The sequence below is a fragment of the Littorina saxatilis genome, linkage group LG10 (assembly GCF_037325665.1).
Source record: "Littorina saxatilis isolate snail1 linkage group LG10, US_GU_Lsax_2.0, whole genome shotgun sequence".
Lineage (NCBI taxonomy): Eukaryota > Metazoa > Mollusca > Gastropoda > Littorinimorpha > Littorinidae > Littorina > Littorina saxatilis.
The window spans coordinates 32,503,845-32,523,739 of NC_090254.1; the positions used below are offsets into that span (position 1 = coordinate 32,503,845).

Consider the following 19,895-nt stretch of genomic DNA (forward strand, 5'->3'; position numbering starts at 1 on the left):
ATATATATTATATATATATATATAGACATAATACATTGGATATGGGGACTCTGACACCAGCTGGTTATTTGGGAACTTGTTTTCAACTGCTTGCAGCAAGTTGAAATTTGGCATTGTGGTTTATATGTCGACTTAGTACCCAAATATAAAAAGACATTCTGGAAAATGTTATTATTAGGTATATGAAAACATAAGAAGGTCCCCATATCCACGTTCCCAAAAAGCTTGTCTGAATATATACTATATATAATAAAAGTTTCTGGGAACACTAACTTTTTTTTTTAATATTCAGGTGAAACAACATTCTTTCACATGTATTGTTTGCAAAACTTGTTTTAACTTCAAACTTGTAAGATTAAGGCCACGGTCTTCAGTTTTCTCTTTTATTGGTCCTTGTTTGAGCAGTTCTTATGAAGCTAACTCGACACCAGCCGGTTATTTGGGAACTCGTTTTCAACTGCTTGCAGAAAGTTGAAATTTGGCATTGTGGTTTATATGTCGACTTAGTACCCAAATATAACAAGAAGGGCAAAGCCCATACGACTCACATGCTTGACCTTGACCTTTACATGACCTTGACCTTCAGGGTCAAGGTCAAATAACTAAACCTAGCAATGACATCATACACTAAGAACTGCTTTACACATTTTTCCTACCAAAATACATGTGAAGGTCAAGGTCATCCAAGGTCATGCAACACAAAGCTGTTAATTCAAGACATAGGAAGTACAATGGTGCTTATTGGCTCTTTCTACCATGAGATATGGTCACTTTTAGTGGTTCACTACCTTATTTTGGTCACATTTCATAAGGGTCAAAGTGACCTTGACCTTGATCATATGTGACCAAATGTGTCTCATGATGAAAGCATAACATGTGCCCCACATAATTTTTAAGTTTGAAACAGTTATCTTCCATAGTTCAGGGTCAAGGTCACTTCAAAATATGTATACAATCCAACTTTGAAGAGCTCCTGTGACCTTGACCTTGAAGCAAGGTAAACCAAACTGGTATCAAAGATGGGGCTTACTTTGCCCTATATATCATATATAGGTGAGGTATTCAATCTCAAAAACTTCAGAGAAAATGGGGAAAAATGGGAAAAATAGCTGTTTTTTAGACAACATTTATGGCCCCTGCGACCTTGACCTTGAAGCAAGGTCAAGATGCTATGTATGTTTTTTTGGGGCCTTGTCATCATACACCATCTTGCCAAATTTGGTACTGATAGACTGAATAGTGTCCAAGAAATATCCAACGTTAAAGTTTTCCGGACGGACGGACGGACGTCCGGACGGGGGGGGACGGACGGACGGACGGACTCGGGTGAGTACATAGACTCACTTTTGCTTCGCATGTGAGTCAAAAAGACATTCTGGAAAATGTTATTTGTAGGATTTAAATATATATATGAAAACATAATAAGGTCCCCATATCCACGTTCCCAAAAACCTTGTCTGAATATATAATATATATAATAAAAGTTTCTGGGAACACTAACTTTTTTTTTAATATTCAGGCATAACAGCATTCTTTCACATGTATTGTTTGCAAAACTTTTTTTAACTTCAAACTTGTAAGATTAAGGCCACAGTCTTCAGTTTTCTCTTTTATTGGTCCTTGTTTGAGCAGTTCTTATGAAGCTGTGTTGTATTCAAATTGATAGTCGGTTGTGCAAATAGTATTTAACCATGTTTCTTATGCTGTGACAATTTGGGTGTGAATGTGAGTGTGGACGTGGATATATGATTTACTGCAACATTTAAAACAAAATCATGTGCTTTTGCATTTTGGAAATAAATTCTATTGATTGATTGATTGATTGATAGTTTGTCATTTGGTTTCGTACTAGTAAGGAAGTGTTCTTTTCAGCTGTGAGCTTATAAAGTTTATATTGATGCTTCAGACACTGCATAATCTTTTGAAGAACATATTTGCGGAAAAAAATAGCACACACACACACACACACAGAGCGAGAGCAAGAGAGCGGGGGAGAGCGGGGGAGAGAGAGAGAGGAGAGAGAGAGAGAGATGAGAGAGAGAGAGAGAGAGAGAGACCGAGAGAGAGAGAGAAGAGAGAGAGAGAGAGAGAGCAAGAACATATTTGCGGAAAAAAATAGCACACACACACACACAGAGAGCGAGAGCGAGAGCGAGAGCGAGAGCGAGAGAGCGAGAGAGAGAGAGAGAGAGAGCACAATACTCGCTTGCAGTCACTCCCTGTTTACACAATACACACTGTTCATGAAGGTTTTAAACAGATACTGTTGTTTATTAGTCCAGCATCAACAACACAAACAATAACATAAGCAACTATTGTTTTAAAGAAAAAGACATACCTCGTCTTGCAAAAAGGTGGATTGTTACCGAAAATAAAATACAGTCATTTAAATCTACTGATAACTAAAAAGAACATTAAAGATAATACAGTCTTATGCATAGTCATTGAACCGAAAATTATTAACTTGTAATATGTTTGCAAAAAAATAATCGCACCCAAAAAACATGATTTTGAAGAAATATGATGTCACTAAGCATGATTAACCTTCGCCGACAGTCGCTAAAAACATTCTTCGCCGACCGTCGTCGAAGGACACATACTTTTAACACAGACAGCCATGCGTAGTCGGAGGACACATACTTCTCAAAGAAAAAAAAACGTGCTCAAGTAGAGAAAACAAGAACAAGAAAAAAAAGTACAGAAATCAGGCTTTTCATTGAATTAGATTATCAAACTAAATATATTTCCAATTTTGTACTTGCATTTATCTTTTTTCGTGTTGTGTAATTACGCACCAAGTTAATTCTTACCTGAAATAAACATTAATCACAACTCAGCTTTTATTTTGACATCGAAAATCGTTATTTCTTAAACACCATGAATCAAAGTCCATGGTAAAAGTGAAACAGGTGACTGAACAATGGGGAGGCAGAAAAAAAGAAATAAACAAGAAAAGGACCACGGGTCCTAAAATCACCCAACCGTATGTGTAGACGGATAGACACAGGCAGGGACGCTGACAAAAGTAACAGTCACCCCCCTTTCCTTTGGGTGGGTGACTAAAAATGACAATAAAGGCTCACCTAAATATATGTTCTTATCCCATTGGGGCGCATGAGGTGACTAAGAACCCAAAATAAGAGATCCCCCCCCCCCCACCTCCCAGGGCGGACCCTGGGAACAAAATTCAAAATCAAAAAAGCATTTCAATGGAAAAAAATTAATCAAAATCAAATCTGATGATACATTTCATTACGCTAATAGGATAATTGCCTAACTCAGAGTTAGATAGTTTTGAGACAACGGTTCCATAATAACGCCAACAATTGTGTCAATCATCTGTAAAAATTCCGAAAAGAAATTGCAAAGAGAAACGGTTGCTGATGCCATGTCAGCAAAATTGCCTAACTCATAAGTCAGTTATCTTAACAGCATACCCATGCTTTTCTGTCTATGCATGTGCATCCCATGGTAAACAAGATCAATAGAAATTTGGATTAAAGTTCATTCTACTGAAGTACAGAACCCAAAGTTCAATGCAGAGGCTGCTGAACAAATCGCTTTTTCTCAAAACTTGCAAAAGTGAGTTAGGCAATTATCCCATTAGCGTGACGATTTGCAACATATTATATATTATTAAACATTGCTTAACGTCCAGCTGACTACACCGAGCCGTCTCAAAACGCCCCACGCTGCCAACTAAAAAAACCTAAAAATTACCAATGAAGGTATGTCACCAGTCCTTCTGATAAACCATGTTTACAAGGACATATAATTGTGAGGCTCTGGAAACGATGAGGTACTTTCCCCTGTTTGTAAAAACCAGGTTTTAAAAAGAAAAGAGGATAAAATAATGTCCACGAAGAACTGTGATCCTTGTATCTCTATCTACTCTGCTTCTTTGCAAGACAAGTTTATACACGATTAGCTAGGAACCTGCGTAAACACCGAGGTTTACTACGAGTTTAAGCAGAGCTTTAAGACATGTCATTTAAGCTATTTTTACACAGCAAAAGGCGGTAAAAATGTCATGTGGGATCATAATCACCACGTTTTCTGCATGCAATCATTTCTCCGATTAGCAATCTTCCCACTGTGACACCAGCGACTAAAGGCACTTCACATCGCCTCCTTCCCTAGTTTTCAAACCAACATCACAGGGTACCAGACCGCAATTCCGAGAATATACCAGTACTGATTTATGACGTCTCAACATAATTGTCTTAGCAAGATTAAAGCAGAGTAGATAGAAATACAAGGATCCCAGTACTTCGTGGAAAATATTAAGTAAAAATGCAGATCCTTGTTCATCAAGACCTAGGGTCATACAGCAAGACCGAGGGTCATACAGCAAGACCGAAGGTCATAAGCAAGATCCAGGGTCATACAGCAAGATCCAGGGTCATACAGCAAGACCCAGGATCATACAGCAAGACCCAGGGTCATACAGCAAGACCCAGGATCATACAGCAAAACCCAGGGTCGTACAGCAAGACCCAGGGTCGTACAGCAAGACCCAGGGTCGTACAGCAAGACCCAGGGTCATACAGCAAGACACAGGGTCGTACAGCAAGACCGAGGGTCATACAGCAAGATCCAGGGTCATACAGCAAGACCCAGGGTCGTACAGCAAGACCCAGGGTCGTACAGCAAGACACAGGGTCATACAGCAAGACCCAGGGTCATACAGCAAGACACAGGGTCCTACAGCAAGACACAGGGTCCTACAGCAAGACACAGGGTCCTACAGCAAGACACAGGGTCCTACAGCAAGACATAGGGTCGTACAGCAAGACACAGGGTCCTACAGCAAGACACAGGGTCATACAGCAAGACACAGGGTCGTACAGCAAGAGCCAGGGTCCTACAGCAAGACACAGGGTCGTACAGCAAGACACAGGGTCGTACAGCAAGACACAGGGTCGTACAGCAAGACACAGGGTCCTACAGCAAGACACAGGGTCCTACAGCAAGACACAGGGTCATACAGCAAGACACAGGGTCATACAGCCAGACACAGGGTCGTACAGCAAGACACAGGGTCGTACAGCAAAACACAGGGTCGTACAGCAAGACACAGGGTCGTACAGCAAGACACAGGGTCGTACAGCAAGACACAGGGTCATACAGCAAGACACAGGGTCCTACAGCAAGACACAGGGTCCTACAGCAAGACACAGGGTCCTACAGCAAGACACAGGGTCCTACAGCAAGACACAGGGTCCTACAGCAAGACACAGGGTCCTACAACAAGACACAGGGTCATACAACAAGACACAGGGTCCTACAGCAAGACACAGGGTCCTACAGCAAGACACAGGGTCCTACAGCAAAACACAGGGTCATACAGCAAGACACAGTGTCATACAGCAAGACACAGGGTCATACAGCAAGACACAGGGTCATACAGCAAGACACAGGGTCCTACAGAAAGACACAGGGTCCTACAGCAAGACACAGGGTCATACAGCAAGACACAGGGTCCTACAGCAGACCGCAAAGAGCCTATTAAGGGCCCACACAAACTTTAACTTGTCACAACAAGTTATAAATCACAAGTTGAAAAGGAACTATGTACACATTAAAAATCTTGGCATTATTAATTGTTTTGTCGTTTAAGCTATTTTTACACAATGAAAGGCGGTAAAAATGTCACGTGGGATCATAATCACCACGTTTTCTGCATGCAATCATTTCTCCAATTAGCAATCTCCCCACTGTGACAGCAGCGACTAAAGGCACTTCACATCGCCTCCTTCCCTAGTTTTCAAACCGATATCACAGGGTACCAGACCGCAATTCCGAGAATATACCAGTACTGATTTATGACGTCTCAACATAATTGTCTTAGCAAGATTAAAGCAGAGTAGATAGAAATACAAGGATCCCAGTACTTCGTGGAAAATATTGAGTAAAAATGCAGATCATTGTTGATCAAGACCGAGGGTCATACAGCAAGACCGAGGGACATACAGCAAGATTGAGGGTCATACAGCAAGATCCAGGGTCATACAGCAATCCCCAGAGTCATGCATACATACATAATGCGTATAGCCCAGCGGACTGCAAAGAGTCTATTAAGGGCTTACACAAACTTTAACTTGTCACAACGAGTTATAAATCACAAGCTGAAAAGGAACTATGTACACATTAAAAATCTTGGCATTATTAATTGTTTTGTCATTAAACAAAGATCGACCAATCAAACACAGCAATAACACCTTCCTATTTCAAGTTTTACGAATCGTAGTCACACTCAATTCGTCAAAACTTTGAACATCGTGATTTGTATGTCGTACGTGACATGAAAACCCATGGTCATACAGCAAGACCCAGGGTCGTACAGCAAGATCCAGGGTCGTACAGCAAGACCCAGGGTCGTACAGCAAGACCCAGGGCCGTACAGCAAGACCCAGGGCCGTACAGCAAGACCCAGGGTCGTACAGCAAGACCCAGGGCCGTACAGCAAGACCCAGGGTCGTACAGCAAGACCCAGGGCCGTACAGCAAGACCCAGGGTCGTACAGCAAGACCCAGGGTCGTACAGCAAGACCCAGGGTCGTACAGCAAGACCCAGGGCCATGCATACATACATAACATATCGCGTATAGCCCAGCAGACTGCAAAGAGCCAATTTTTGTCTTGCTGTATGACTGGGAATTGCAGATATGTTCTTCAAAAGATTATGCCGTGTCTGAAGCATCAATATAAACGCTTATAGCTCACAGCTGAAAAGAACACTTCCTTACTAGTACGAAACCAAATGACACTATCAATTTGAATACAAAACAGCTTCATAAGGCAAAAAAAAAAATAGGTGTGGTTACGGTAACATAGCCCAAAAAAATAGGGTAGGTAGGTAGGCAATCACTTTTTTTTCTTTACTTTTTTTTCTAATTAATTGTACAAATTAAACCTACTTGACAGGGAAATAAGTGTGCGCCACGGGCGCTTTCGCTTTCATTGCGTTTTTTGCACTCGTTTTTTTTTTTTTTTTTTTTTTTTTTTGACAAATGTAATAAAAAGTTATAGGATCGGCCCCTAAAAATAGGGTAGGTCGGGTTACCGTAACCACACCTATTTTTTTTTTAGGCCTAAGAACTGCTCAAACAAGGACCAATAAAAGAGAAAACTGAAGACCGTGGCCTTAATCTTACAGGTTTGAAGTTAAAACAAGTTTTGCAAACAAAACATGTGAAAGAATGTTGTTATGCCTGAATATTAAAAAAAAAGTTAGTGTTCCCAGAAACATTTATTATATATATTATTATATTCAGACAAGCTTTTTGGGAACGTGGATATGGGGACCTTATTATGTTTTCATATATATATATATTTAAATCCTACAAATAACATTTTCCAGAATGTCTTTTTATATTTGGGTACTAAGTCGACATATAAACCACAATGACAAATTTCAACTTTCTGCAAGCAGTTGAAAACGAGTTCCCAAATAACCGGCTGGTGTCAGAGTTAGCTTCATAAGAACTGCTCAAACAAGGACCAATAAAAGAGAAAACTGAAGACCGTGGCCTTAATCTTACAAGTTTGAAGTTAAAACAAGTTTTGCAAGCAATACATGTGACAGAATGTTGTTATGCCTGAATATTAAAAAAATTAGTTAGTGTTCCCAGAAACTTTTATTATATATATAATACAAGTTTCTGGGAACACTAACTTTAAAAAAAAATTAAATCGATCAACACACACACAAACAAACAAACATAACAACAATAAAAAAAAAAATTAAAAAAAAGGACATACATGTTCATGTCTTGTCGTTTTAAAAGTATAACTAAAAAAGAACTTATAACTAGATATTTAACAATGGTACATAGAACATCCAGAAAGTTGAAATTTCGCACTGTGGTTTATATGTCGACCTAGTACCCAAATATATATAGACATTCTGGAAAACGTTATTTGTTTAGGATTTAAATATATATGTGAAAACATAATATTAATAAGGTCCCCATATCCACGTTCCCCATATTCCTAAACAAATAACGTTTTCCAGAATGTCTATATATATTTGGGTACTAGGTCGACATATAAACAACAATGCCAAATTTCAAGTTTCTGGGAACACTAACTAATTTTTTTTAATATTCAGGCATAACAACATTCTTTCACATGTATTGTTTGCAAAACTTGTTTTAACTTCAAACTTGTAAGATTAAGGCCACGGTCTTCAGTTTTCTCTTTTATTGGTCCTTGTTTGAGCAGTTCTTATGAAGCTGTGTTGTATTCAAATTGATAGTTTGTCATTTGGTTTCGTACTAGTAAGGAAGTGTTCTTTTCAGCTGTGAGCTATAAGCGTTTATATTGATGCTTCAGACACGGCATAATCTTTTGAAGAACATATCTGCAATTCCCAGTCATACAGCAAGACCCAGGGTCATGCATGCATACCTACATAACTTGTATAGCCCAGCAAATAATAGTATTACATCAGGGTCTCATTTCGGGGTCGGACTTATCGCTATTTTGTTACTCAATTTCCTTGTCAGCTATTAAATTCTAAGACACCGGTACAAAATGTTTTCTTATTACGGAAGCCGAAGCGGGGTTTCGCGGGGTACCCCCGGGGTTCCGCAGGGTTTCGCGGAAAATAGCTACTGCACGCATACTGCATGCGTCAGACGTTCTCAACATCAACATTCCGCGATCGTCACCTGTGTTTCTGTTGAAGCTCCTGGAGTGACTCAGAATGTGTGTTGCCGTGTTCCACTCCCTTTTCGTTTTTTTCTTTTCTTCAAGCAAGACAGATAGTCATTGTAAATTTATCTGTGAGATTTCATTCAATTTTATTTGGGTTTAAACCGTTTTAATGACATTAAAATCATTTAAAGCTGTCGGTGTTGCTGTGTGTAGATTTCATTTATTTGTGCGAGTGCGTGCAGTTTGCATCGATGGTGCGATTAGTTTGAAAAATGTCCGATTACATTCCTCTTGACAACCTCAATTTCAAAATGAGCCCCTGTTATATTGTGGTTTTTTTTTGCTTAACGCCCAGCCGACCACGAAGGGCCATATCAGGGCGGTGCTGGTTTGACATATAACGTGCGCCACACACAAGACAGAAGTCGCAGCACACAAGACAGAAGTCGCAGCACAGGCTTCATGTCTCACCCAGTCACATTCTTCTGACACCGGACCAACCAGTCCTAGCACTAACCCCATAATGCCTGACGCCAGGCGGAGCAGCCACTAGATTGCCAATTTTAAAGTCTTAGGTATGACCTGGCCGGGGTTCGAACCCACGACCTCCCGATCACGGGGCGGACGCCTTACCACTAGGCCAACCGTGCCTGTGCCACTGTTATATGGTAAGATGTAATGAATAGGTTTGCTCTACATATTGCACCAACAGGCCAGCAAGTTGTCTCAATCTCTGTGCTATGTCATTTTTTCTAGCTGGTCCATATTTCTTCAGTAAGCTTTCGCCAAAAAGCAACAACATGCTGTCTTTGCCCACAACTTCAGCTAGTCCATCTTAAAACCGTGTCTTCATTTAGTGCTGAAGCTTTGCTCGCACATTCATACATGTTCTATTGTTGAGACAAGTATTTTGGTTAATTGCGGCTTGAATTATCTTCCCTGACGGATACATGCCTTTTTGAAGGAGATGCCCAAAACCATTTATTAAAGTTTGTATTTCAGCATGAGACCAGCTTGAATTTACGCTTGTCTTCATGAGCTTTGTCGACCTCTGCCTTTAATTATTTTTTTTTGTTTGTTTATTTTTTGCTTAACGTCCAGCCGACTACGCAGAGCCATATCAGGACGAGGAAGGGGGGGATGAAGGGGGCCACTTGTCAAGCGATTCCTGTTTACAAATGCACTAACCCATTACTTGTGTCCCAGCAGGCTTTAGTAAAACTAAATTAATACCTACTGGAAGATTACCAGTTTCCAGTATGTTAAAATAGGCTTAACCTATCTACTGCTGGACTTACATCAGAACACTAACAGATTAAACTATACATGAATCGCGAGACAAGCGGCAAGAGAAGAGATTTTTGGAAAAAATACAGGTGAATGAGCAAGATTAAGGCAGAAAAAAGAAAAGAATTCATGAAGAAAAAGAGAGCATGACAGGAAAGAGGAACCAAAAATCTACCTAACAGCAAACTAGAAAGCTCCTGCGGTTCCAAAAACAGGAGGGGCCTTTAATTTCTTAACCGCAGTGCCCCACTGCGGGAGCCTTTAATTAGGTAATAAACAATGCATGTTATTAGTAGTAGCAAAAGTATTTAGATATTATAAGAGTATGTCCACTAGAACCCGACATGTAGCATCTATATATAAATAAAATTTAAATAATATTGTGGCGGTTTCTGCGACTTCCATTACTCGCGCAGAAGCGTCTGATTGGAGAAACTAGAGGTCAAAGTATGTACCAAAATGTTGCTAACTTGACGTTGAGCAATGTAAAATAACATATTTTTTTTAAACAAACTTTGAACTCGAATTTCTCCAATCAGAAGATTCTGCACGAGTAATGGAAGTCGCAGAAACCGTCACATATGATGGTGGCGGTATAAACATACCAAGCGGTTCTGCATGTGTGCGACATGTGTAGTCGCAATCCTTGACGGAGGAGTCATCGCTCCCCAAATCACCCACGATGCCGGTGTTGTCATTGCCCAAATCACCCACGATGCCGGTGTCGTCATTGCCCAAATCAGCCACGATGCCGGTGTCGTCATTGCCCAAATCAGCCACGAATTGCCCAAATCACCCACGATGCCGGTGTCGTCATTGCCCAAATCACCCACGATGCCAGTGTCGTCATTGCCCAAATCACCCACGATGCCAGTGTCTTCATTGCCCAAATCACCCACGATGCCAGTGTCGTCATTGCCCAAATCACCCACGATGCCGGTGTTGTCATTGCCCAAATCACCATGACCAACTGAAACAAAGATTAGTTTAAAATTATAGAATCTTTGCTTATTGTTGATTTATAACACCGACACAAGACAGACGATGGACCTTCTTGACTGTCACGACCTCAAACAGCATGTAGACGCTCCCACACGCAAAACACACATCATTGACTGGATTGTCACCCACGAGTCCACTGACCTGGTGTACGACATCCTGCTGAATGACTACCTCAGATCCGATCATTCTGCAGTTTTGTTCTCTCTTAAGATGGCCAAACCATCCAAACAGAAAAAGCGCGTAGTCCGCCGTAACCTCAAAGAAGTTAACACTGACACATTTCGCGCAGAAGCAGCCCGCCGACTGCTTGATCCTCCGGTATCCTCAGACCCTGTACGTCATTACGACTCCACTCTCAGCACACTTCTTGACGAACATGCACCCGCAAAAACCAAACTCATCGTAGATTGGCCTTCTGCACCCTCGATCACAGCTGAAGTTAAGTATACAAAACAGTTGCGTCGCCGAGCAGAGAGGAAGTTGCGAACCTCAAAGCTGGTAGTTGACAGACAGATTTACAACAAGCAAATGGAACATGCTCAGACACTCATCGCAGACGCCAAACAATCGCACTACAGCACCAAAATCTGTGAAACAACCTCTGCCAAAACACTCTTCTCCACAGTGAATGACCTTCTTGGCTGCTCTTCTGCTTCTCCCTTGCCCAACAACATCGACCCCTCCAAACTGTCGCAAGCTTTCTCTGATTACTTCCATAACAAGATCCAAACCATCCGTGACAAACTAGACAAAATCCCACACCAAAACTCTTAAACTTCTCCTGCATTTACAGGCACTCCCTTCACACACTTTCAGCCTCTCACTCTCACTGACCTGGAGAAAGTCCTCAAAGAAATGACCTTGAAAACCTGTGACCTTGACCCTCTTCCCACACAACTCTACTCTGACTGTCTTCCTGAACTCCTCCCTTCTATTCTCAAAATCATCAACACTTCTCTGCAAACAGGCACTGTCCCCAACTCCTTTAAGACTGCTATTGTCAAACATCTACTGAAGAAACCATCGCTCGACCCAAACACTCTCAGCAACTACCGCCCTGTCTCAAACCTTTCCTTCATCTCCAAACTCCTTGAAAGAGTCGTCCTAAAACAACTCAACTCTCACCTTCTTTGCAACAATCTTCTCTCTCCGCTTCAATCTGCCTATCGTCCTCACCACTCCACCGAAACTGCCCTTCTCAAAATCACTACTGATCTCCTCCTTGCCACTGACCAAGCTGAAATCTCTGCCGTCGCTCTACTTGATCTATCAGCGGCCTTTGACACAGTCGACCACAACATCCTCCTTCAACGCCTTCAGTACACCTTTGGTATCCATAGCACAGCTCTTTCTTGGTTCTCTTCTTATTTCACCGACCGCTACCAGACTGTTTCGATTGACAAACTGAACTCTGACCCCATCAGGCTTGAGTGCGGAGTCCCTCAGGGCTCAGTCCTTGGGCCTGTACTAATTACTCTCTACACTCAACCTCTTGACCACATCCTTGACCGACACAACGTTCTCCACCACTCTTTTGCCGACGACTCTCAACTTCACAACAGCTCTTCCCCTGACCAGTCTGAATCTCTTCTTTCCTCTATCTCTGACACTATCACTGACGTGCAGAATTGGATGACAGAAATCAAACTTCAGCTCAATAGCAACAAAACTGAAGCTATCCTAATAGGCACTACATCCAAACTCTCCAAAGCCACTTCCGACTCTCTTCAACTCTCTGACTCTTCTGTCCCTCTGTCTTCTGCTGTCAAAAACCTCGGAGTCACTCTAGACAACACCCTTTCCATGAAACAACACATCTCTTCTGTCTCTCGCACCTGCTACTTCCAACTCCGCCGCATCGCCACTATCTGCAAGTACCTCACCACAGATGCTACCGCCAAACTGGTCACGTCCACCATTCTCTCACGTCTTGACTATTGTAACTCTCTCTTGGCGGGTCTTCCCTCTTCTTCTATCTCTCGTCTCCAACGCATTCAAAATAGCTCTGCCCGTCTTGCCTTACGAAAGAAAAAGGGAGATCATATCACCCCCCTCCTAAATCAGCTCCACTGGTTGCCCGTTCCTGCCCGTATCACATACAAAATCAACACTCTCACCTACAAATGCCTCCATGGTCTCGCCCCTGCCTATCTCTCCGACTCTCTCTCTCTCTATGTCCCTTCACGAGCACTCAGATCATCTGCCGACTCCCTCAAGCTCAACATCCCCCACACCAAACTCAAAACAGCAGGTCAACGCTCATTTTCTTTCCAAGCACCTAGCCAATGGAACACACTACCTCTCCCCCTCCGTCAACAACAGTCCCTCGAATCATTCAAATCTGCACTCAAGACATTCCTTTTTTCCACATAATCCATGCATTCTACACTGCCCACCCCAATACAATACAATACAATACAATACAATAACTTTATTAATCTCTAAAAGAGAAATTACATTGCTGAGCGTTTGTGTCCGTAATAATAACATACATAAAACATTCAAAATAAACATTTGTTCTTTGTCCTGAGAAAATATAGCACATTGGTTATCACATAAGAAAGTATATTAAAAATAAATTAACATGCATTCACCATCAACAATGCACAAAAGAAAGTCAGCACCTTGCTGGTTATCACATATTGTCTAAGAGAGTAGAATAAGAGTATATAATCATGCAAAACAAAATCAACAATACTGAAACAATACAGAACACTGACCCCGTGCATCAGAGCGACAACACCAGCATCTACCGCCCCACCTGAGAATTGAAGATGTGAATTGCAGATGGAATGAACGAATTTCTGTAGCGTGTGGATCTTGCGGTTGGTTGTCTGAATCTGTTGCTCCTGTCTGTCCGTCTACTGTCAAATTCCGGTCTGAGTGGGTGCGAGTCGTCAGCCAAAATCTTCTGTACCTTGTCAGTCAGTCGTCGTTCATGTGTTGATGTGAAATTGTCCTGCTTCCTCCCAACCACCCCACTTGCTTTCCTGATGAATTTATCTAATCTATCCCTGTCTTGCTTGTTGATGTTGCCACCCCAACACACGGAGCCAAAGTACAACACACTATTGCACGTTGAAGTGTAAAACATCTGAAGGATTTCTTGTCTGCAGATGTTAAAAGACCTGAGTTTTCTCAAAAAGTACAGGCGAGAGTGGAGTTTCTTCACAAGGGCATCAGAGTTTGGTTTCCATGTCAACTTATTGTCTATAATCACCCCCAAAAACCTATACTGCTCTACCTTCTCTACGACCTCCCCCTTGATCACTATCTCCCTGTGTACATGTTCCCCCCTCCTGTTGTCCATTATCATTGTCCATCCCACCTTGAATAACTGTACATATTTTAATGGTTGCTGGTGTGTGTGTGTTGGTGACTTTAAGTCTCCGTGTGTGTGAATGAGTGTATGTGCGCCTTGAGTCGCCTGTTGGGGAGATATGTGCGCGTTATAAATATTCGTATTATTATTTATGTCAAACACTCTACCGTACCTCGAAATGTTTTAGCTCTTTGCTCAAGTGCTATTATTATTATTATTAGCATTGCTTAACGTCTAGCCGACTACGGAGAGCCTTCTCAAGATATCCCCATGCTGCCAACTAAAAAACAACAAAAAACATCATTGGCGGTCTGTCACTAGCCCCGTAGATGAACCCGACATGTAGCATCTATATATAAATAAAATTTAAATAATATTGTGGCGGTTTCTGCGACTTCCATTACTCGTGCAGAAGCTTCTGATTGGAGAAACTACAGGTCAAAGTTTGTCCCAAAATGTGTTATTATTATTTCACGTTGCTTAACATCTAGCCTGTGTTGCTAACTGGATGTTGAGCAATGTGAAATAATAATAAGAACATTTGGGAACAAGCTTTGACCTCGAGTTTCTCCAATCAGAAGTTCTGCACGAGTAGTGGAAGTCTCAGAAACCGTCACTTATGATGGTGGCGGTATAAACATACCAAGCGGTTCTGCATGTGTGCTCGTCACGTCGCAATCCTTGACGGAGGGGTCATCGCTGCCCAAATCACCCACGATGCCGGTGTTGTCATTGCCCAAATCACCATGACCAACTGAAACAAAGATTAGTTTAAAATTATAGAATCTTTGCTAATTATTGATTTATGTCACTCTATCGTAAATAAGAACAAAAAGTCCCAGTCTCTAGGCTGGGGGAGGATGGAATCTGTGGCATCCCGGAGGCCGTCATTGCCCCCACGACTTCAAAGAGAGAGAGAGAGAGAGAGAGAGAGAGAGAGAGAGAGAGAGAGAGAGAGAGAGAGAGAGAGAGAGAGAGAGAGAGACTTCAAAGAGAGAGAGAGAGAGAGAGAGAGAGAGAGAGAGAGAGAGAGAGAGAGAGAGAGAGAGAGAGAACCAACGTATGGTTCCTGATGGCTTTCTTGCCTGAAGAGTGAAGTCAGGTGTATGTAATTTCATCGTTGCATGCACAACAGAAACTTCTTAATCATAAACTCCATTATCTTTTTTGAGAATCTAACTCCTTCATCCACTTCCAAGACCATTTATTTGGATGTTTTGCCTCACTTGGCAACTTGTCGTCAAGCTGATTTGCACATGGGTCTCCATTCTTGAAAAAATCCACGCTTTCACTTATCGTGGTGGCCATTTTGAATGTAAAACAGGAAGTGACCACAAAGGGAAGCAAAGACTTGTGGGAGAAAAAGTGAATCTTTTTGAGACAAGTGAGGCCCTGATAAGGATGTTTAGGGAAAATGTAACTTTTGAAAACATAGGTAAATGTAAACATCCTTGTCAGGGCCTCACTTGTCTCAAAAAGATTGCAAGCGCTTACGATCTGCAACGCTGGGCTGTTTGACGAAATTATATTTATTATATCGCGCATGCACAAGATGTTTGAAAATGCGGGAATTGGTATTTCTTTGCGTGAAAAGGCGCGCATCCAAATTTTATTTTTGCGGGATTTCTTTCATATTTGCGGGAATGCGCGGTCTAGAATCGACACTGCGACAGATCAAAACGTGTCAGAAGGTTTTTGCCAGAATGGAAGGACGAATTTCCTTGGTTAGATTTCGACAGTGGAGTGTGCGTGAGCGCAACTCCATGACTGTGTGTAGGGGTGGGGACGAGTTTTTGCATTCAGATTGTGGGTAACCTGATTTTTGTGCGGGTAAGTTAAAAATGACATGTTACATACCCGGGGAAAGCTGAATTGACAAAAATGTGGCCACCCCTGCGTCCCGTGACAGTAAGGTGGGTTCGTATCATGAAGGAGTTAACAAAAGTGACATTTAGCCCTAATGACAGTGAGGGGCGACATTTGTATTATAGCCTACAACAATACAAATGTCGCCCCTCACTGTCATCAAAGGGTACGAGTCGTGCATCCCTCTCATTACTAGTACTATTGATTGCCAGCACTAAGAAAACTATTAGGAAAGGGTGTATTTTTCAAATAAGTCCAGAGGCTATTTAATTTAGTAGCAATGGACTTCAGACTTTTTATGGAAGAGAACAAATTCCAAAATGATAGGTTTTAAATCGTTTTAAGTAGGGCTAGGCGAGGCGCTCTCTTGCCAACATTGCGTCATAATCTGAAAGGTTCCGCGACGCAATATTCCTGATCCTGATACTTAGCTGCGTCGATATCATCGGAAAATGCACTTTCCAAACCTACTTGTGATATAGACTGCGCACATTTCTTTGCAACCAAACAGCGCCGAAACTCAATTATGTAAGACAGATCTCTTACTTTATCAACATCAGTGGTTGTCTATTGACAACTTGATGCGGCATGCGTGTTCAGATTGTTACGCGAAGCTGTGGTTCACTCTCCCATCTCTGTCAAAATGGCGGAAGGCCGAATCAAGCCACCAGCCACACGTCACTTCCGGAGAGGGACATTATTTTCTTTCGTTTTCTCCCGAGCTTTTGAGAATACGGGTTAGAAAAGTGAGTCATTATCTTCACTGGAACATATTGAATACGAACTCTAGCGCATAAGTCATTAAATTGAAAGAAGAAAGAGAAACAAATGGTTATTTCAGTATTTTTTTTTACCATGGAGACAGCCTTTAAACTTACCACAGATATGTCGTCAGGACATGAATCCAGCCAATGTGTGACTTTCGTGGTCTCGTATACACATGGAATTGCGAAGTTCTGAAGACATGGGCTTGTGAAGTTGTGTTGAAGTGGACTTGGACGGGATTTGTCGTGTTCTGTAGACCCAAAACACTGATTTGTACATTCATGTGTTGGAAAACACAGGATTTCCATTTCGTAAAGTTTCAATCAAGCCGCCATTCGTGTTTCAATTTTCAGCTACTTGAATCTAGTTTTGCCTTTCCATATTTGGCTAATCATTATGAGCTATTAAAGGGGCACGCCATAGCTATAGTTCGGACAATTTGCATCGAGTCTATCAGAATCCTCACCTTCCAAACTGTAATATTCCCACGTTCCACATCCACAAACCCTGCATAGCTACAGAAAGCAGAAATGTTTGAAGAACTAAATCCTTGCGCGCATTTATGTGTAGTGGAAGTGAGTGACAAGCCAGAGCTACGCTTCACTCACAACCCAATTTGGCAACCGTCAGTTTAAAGCAATTTAATTGCAGATAAATGTCAGTTATAACCCTCTATTTCTGATCAGGTCTCCATGCAATCACTTTTTGTTCTTCCAGTCTATTTAGATAGCTGGGATAATATTGCAGAGGGACGTCCTCATGAATATTTCATCTACATCAGTGTTGCTGCCAGCGTTAGAGGACAATAGGTCATTTGGACCTGACCGTAAGAAATCAATAGGTCCAAATGTCCTGGCTTTAAAAAAGTAATAGGTCTTACCGTCTACAATTGACCGCGGCACCCTTGTTAATTTTAAAGTAAATCACAAATTTGTGTCAGCACACACGCATGTGTGTGTGTTTGTGTGTGAGTGTGGGAGGGGAAAGAGAGAGAGAGAGAGCTGATTTTCCACAATAAGTTATAACGTGACTTCAAATTAATTTTGCCATTTAATGACAATAAACGTTCAACTTTGGCAATTGCCAGAAACTTAAACTGCCAACCGTCAGAATCAACCAGGTAAACATGGTTAGATCACGCCACCTATTTGTCAAATATGATATGAACTTAAAATAAATGGGAAAAAATGACTAGAATATTCAAGGACTCCTGAAACAAAAAGGTAACATTTGAAACACTAGCTGTGTTGGTCCTAGAGTACAGTGTCACTGCCATTCCTAGGTACTGGTGGATTTTCAGAGAACAGCCTCCTGGAACAGAGAGTGGAGTGTACACTAGTACGACCTCATCTAGAATACGGCAATCCTGCCTGGTTTCCGAGACTAGTACGCCAATCAACATCAATCGCAAGAGTCCAAAGAAGAGCTACTAAACTGATTTACGAAATAAAAGACTACACATATGAAGAGAGACTAAGATACTTGACTTTGCCTACACTAAAGGCAAGAAGAAAGAGAGGGGACCTAATACAAGCGTATATAATATTTAACGACATTGATGACACTAACAAAGATTTCTTTTTTAAATCACCGCAGACTAACATTGTTGTAACACGTAACAGTACTGACAAAATACAAAAAGAAAGACATGATAATAACAATACAAGAAAATTTGCTTTCAGCTATAGAGTTACAAATGACTGGAACAAACTAACAACTAACATTAAACGGGCTCCCAGTACAAATGCTTTCAAGAACCTCATTGACAAACACAACGCTGGACACGACAGTCGTTGCAATAGTCACTCCCGGTGCACTTCACTTCAGTGATTGCCTTCGAGGGCCGATTAGACAGCCATTGACCAGAACTATCAATTCACAGCGGAATTCCCACTCAGAAGAGACTCCTTCGATGCGAAGAAGCCCTCTCAAATCTTCAATGCCTAACTCAAATAAATAGATATAACACTGTTCTTATAAAGTGCGCTACATAAAATCTAAGGCTTACCTGTACGAGTGGTGTGCCTGATTGTACGAAAGGGAAAAAAATCCCATGCAGCGACCATGTTCATTGTTCAGATTTCTTGAAAAGGCCCGGATCGCTTATCGCTTACGCTCTAAACAATAATAAATATTTCACTGAGGTAAAGCAATTATTTCCAAATGTTCAGAAAATATAAGATAAACTTGTGAAATAAACCTGTAAAATAGTTATTTTACAGTTTTATTTTACACAGCAATGTTAAAAAAAAAAGAGAGAGAGAGATAATTTTTTTTTTTTTTTTAGTGTCGTAAGCACAAGAATGCTAAAAGCTCAGAAGAGATTGTTTGACGATGCAGAGATCTGTAGCAAGGGAAGGGGGACAACCAAGTCAGAACTCAAATGCTTTTGGGAACACGAGTTAAAACCCCTCAATGGTCAAGCTGAACACGAAAATTACATTTTGAGGTTACCTTGGATATGAGAACATGCTAATGTTCCCATAACCACAGAATGTTCCCAGATCCACGCTCTCACACTTACAGATGTCCCCAGATCCAAGACATTTTAAAAGTATATATATATATATATATATATATATATATATATATATATATATATATATATACAGAGAGAGAGAGAGGGAGAGAGAGACGGAGAGAGAGACAGAGAGAGAAAGACTGAGAGAGAGAGACAGAGAGAGAAACAGAAAGAGAGAGACACACACACAGAGACAGAGCGGGAGAGAGAGAGACAGAGCGGGAGAGAGAGACAGAGAGAGAGAAATAGAGAGAGATATATATATACAGAGAGAGAGAGTGAAAGAGAGACACACAGAGAGACAGAGAGAGATAGAGAGACAGAAAGAGACGGAGAGAGAGAAAGAGAGGGAGAGAGAGAGAGACACGCACACACACAGACAGAGAGAGACAGAGAGACAGAGTCAGAGAGAGAGACAGAGACAGAGATAGAGAGAGAGAAATAGAGAGAGAGAAACACACACAGACAGAGA

General features: G+C 41.4%; 1 long non-coding RNA gene across 1 annotated transcript; it reads right to left on the reverse strand.

Moving 5' to 3' along the window:
• Positions 1-7,101: 7,101 nt before the first annotated feature.
• On the reverse strand, positions 7,102-19,476 carry LOC138978607 (uncharacterized). The gene is made up of 4 exons (XR_011459745.1): positions 18,911-19,476; positions 17,016-17,152; positions 14,915-15,025; positions 7,102-10,917 (listed from the first exon to the last, which is right to left on the reverse strand). It is a non-coding gene; the product is annotated as an uncharacterized lncRNA (long non-coding RNA).
• Positions 19,477-19,895: the final 419 nt, after the last annotated feature.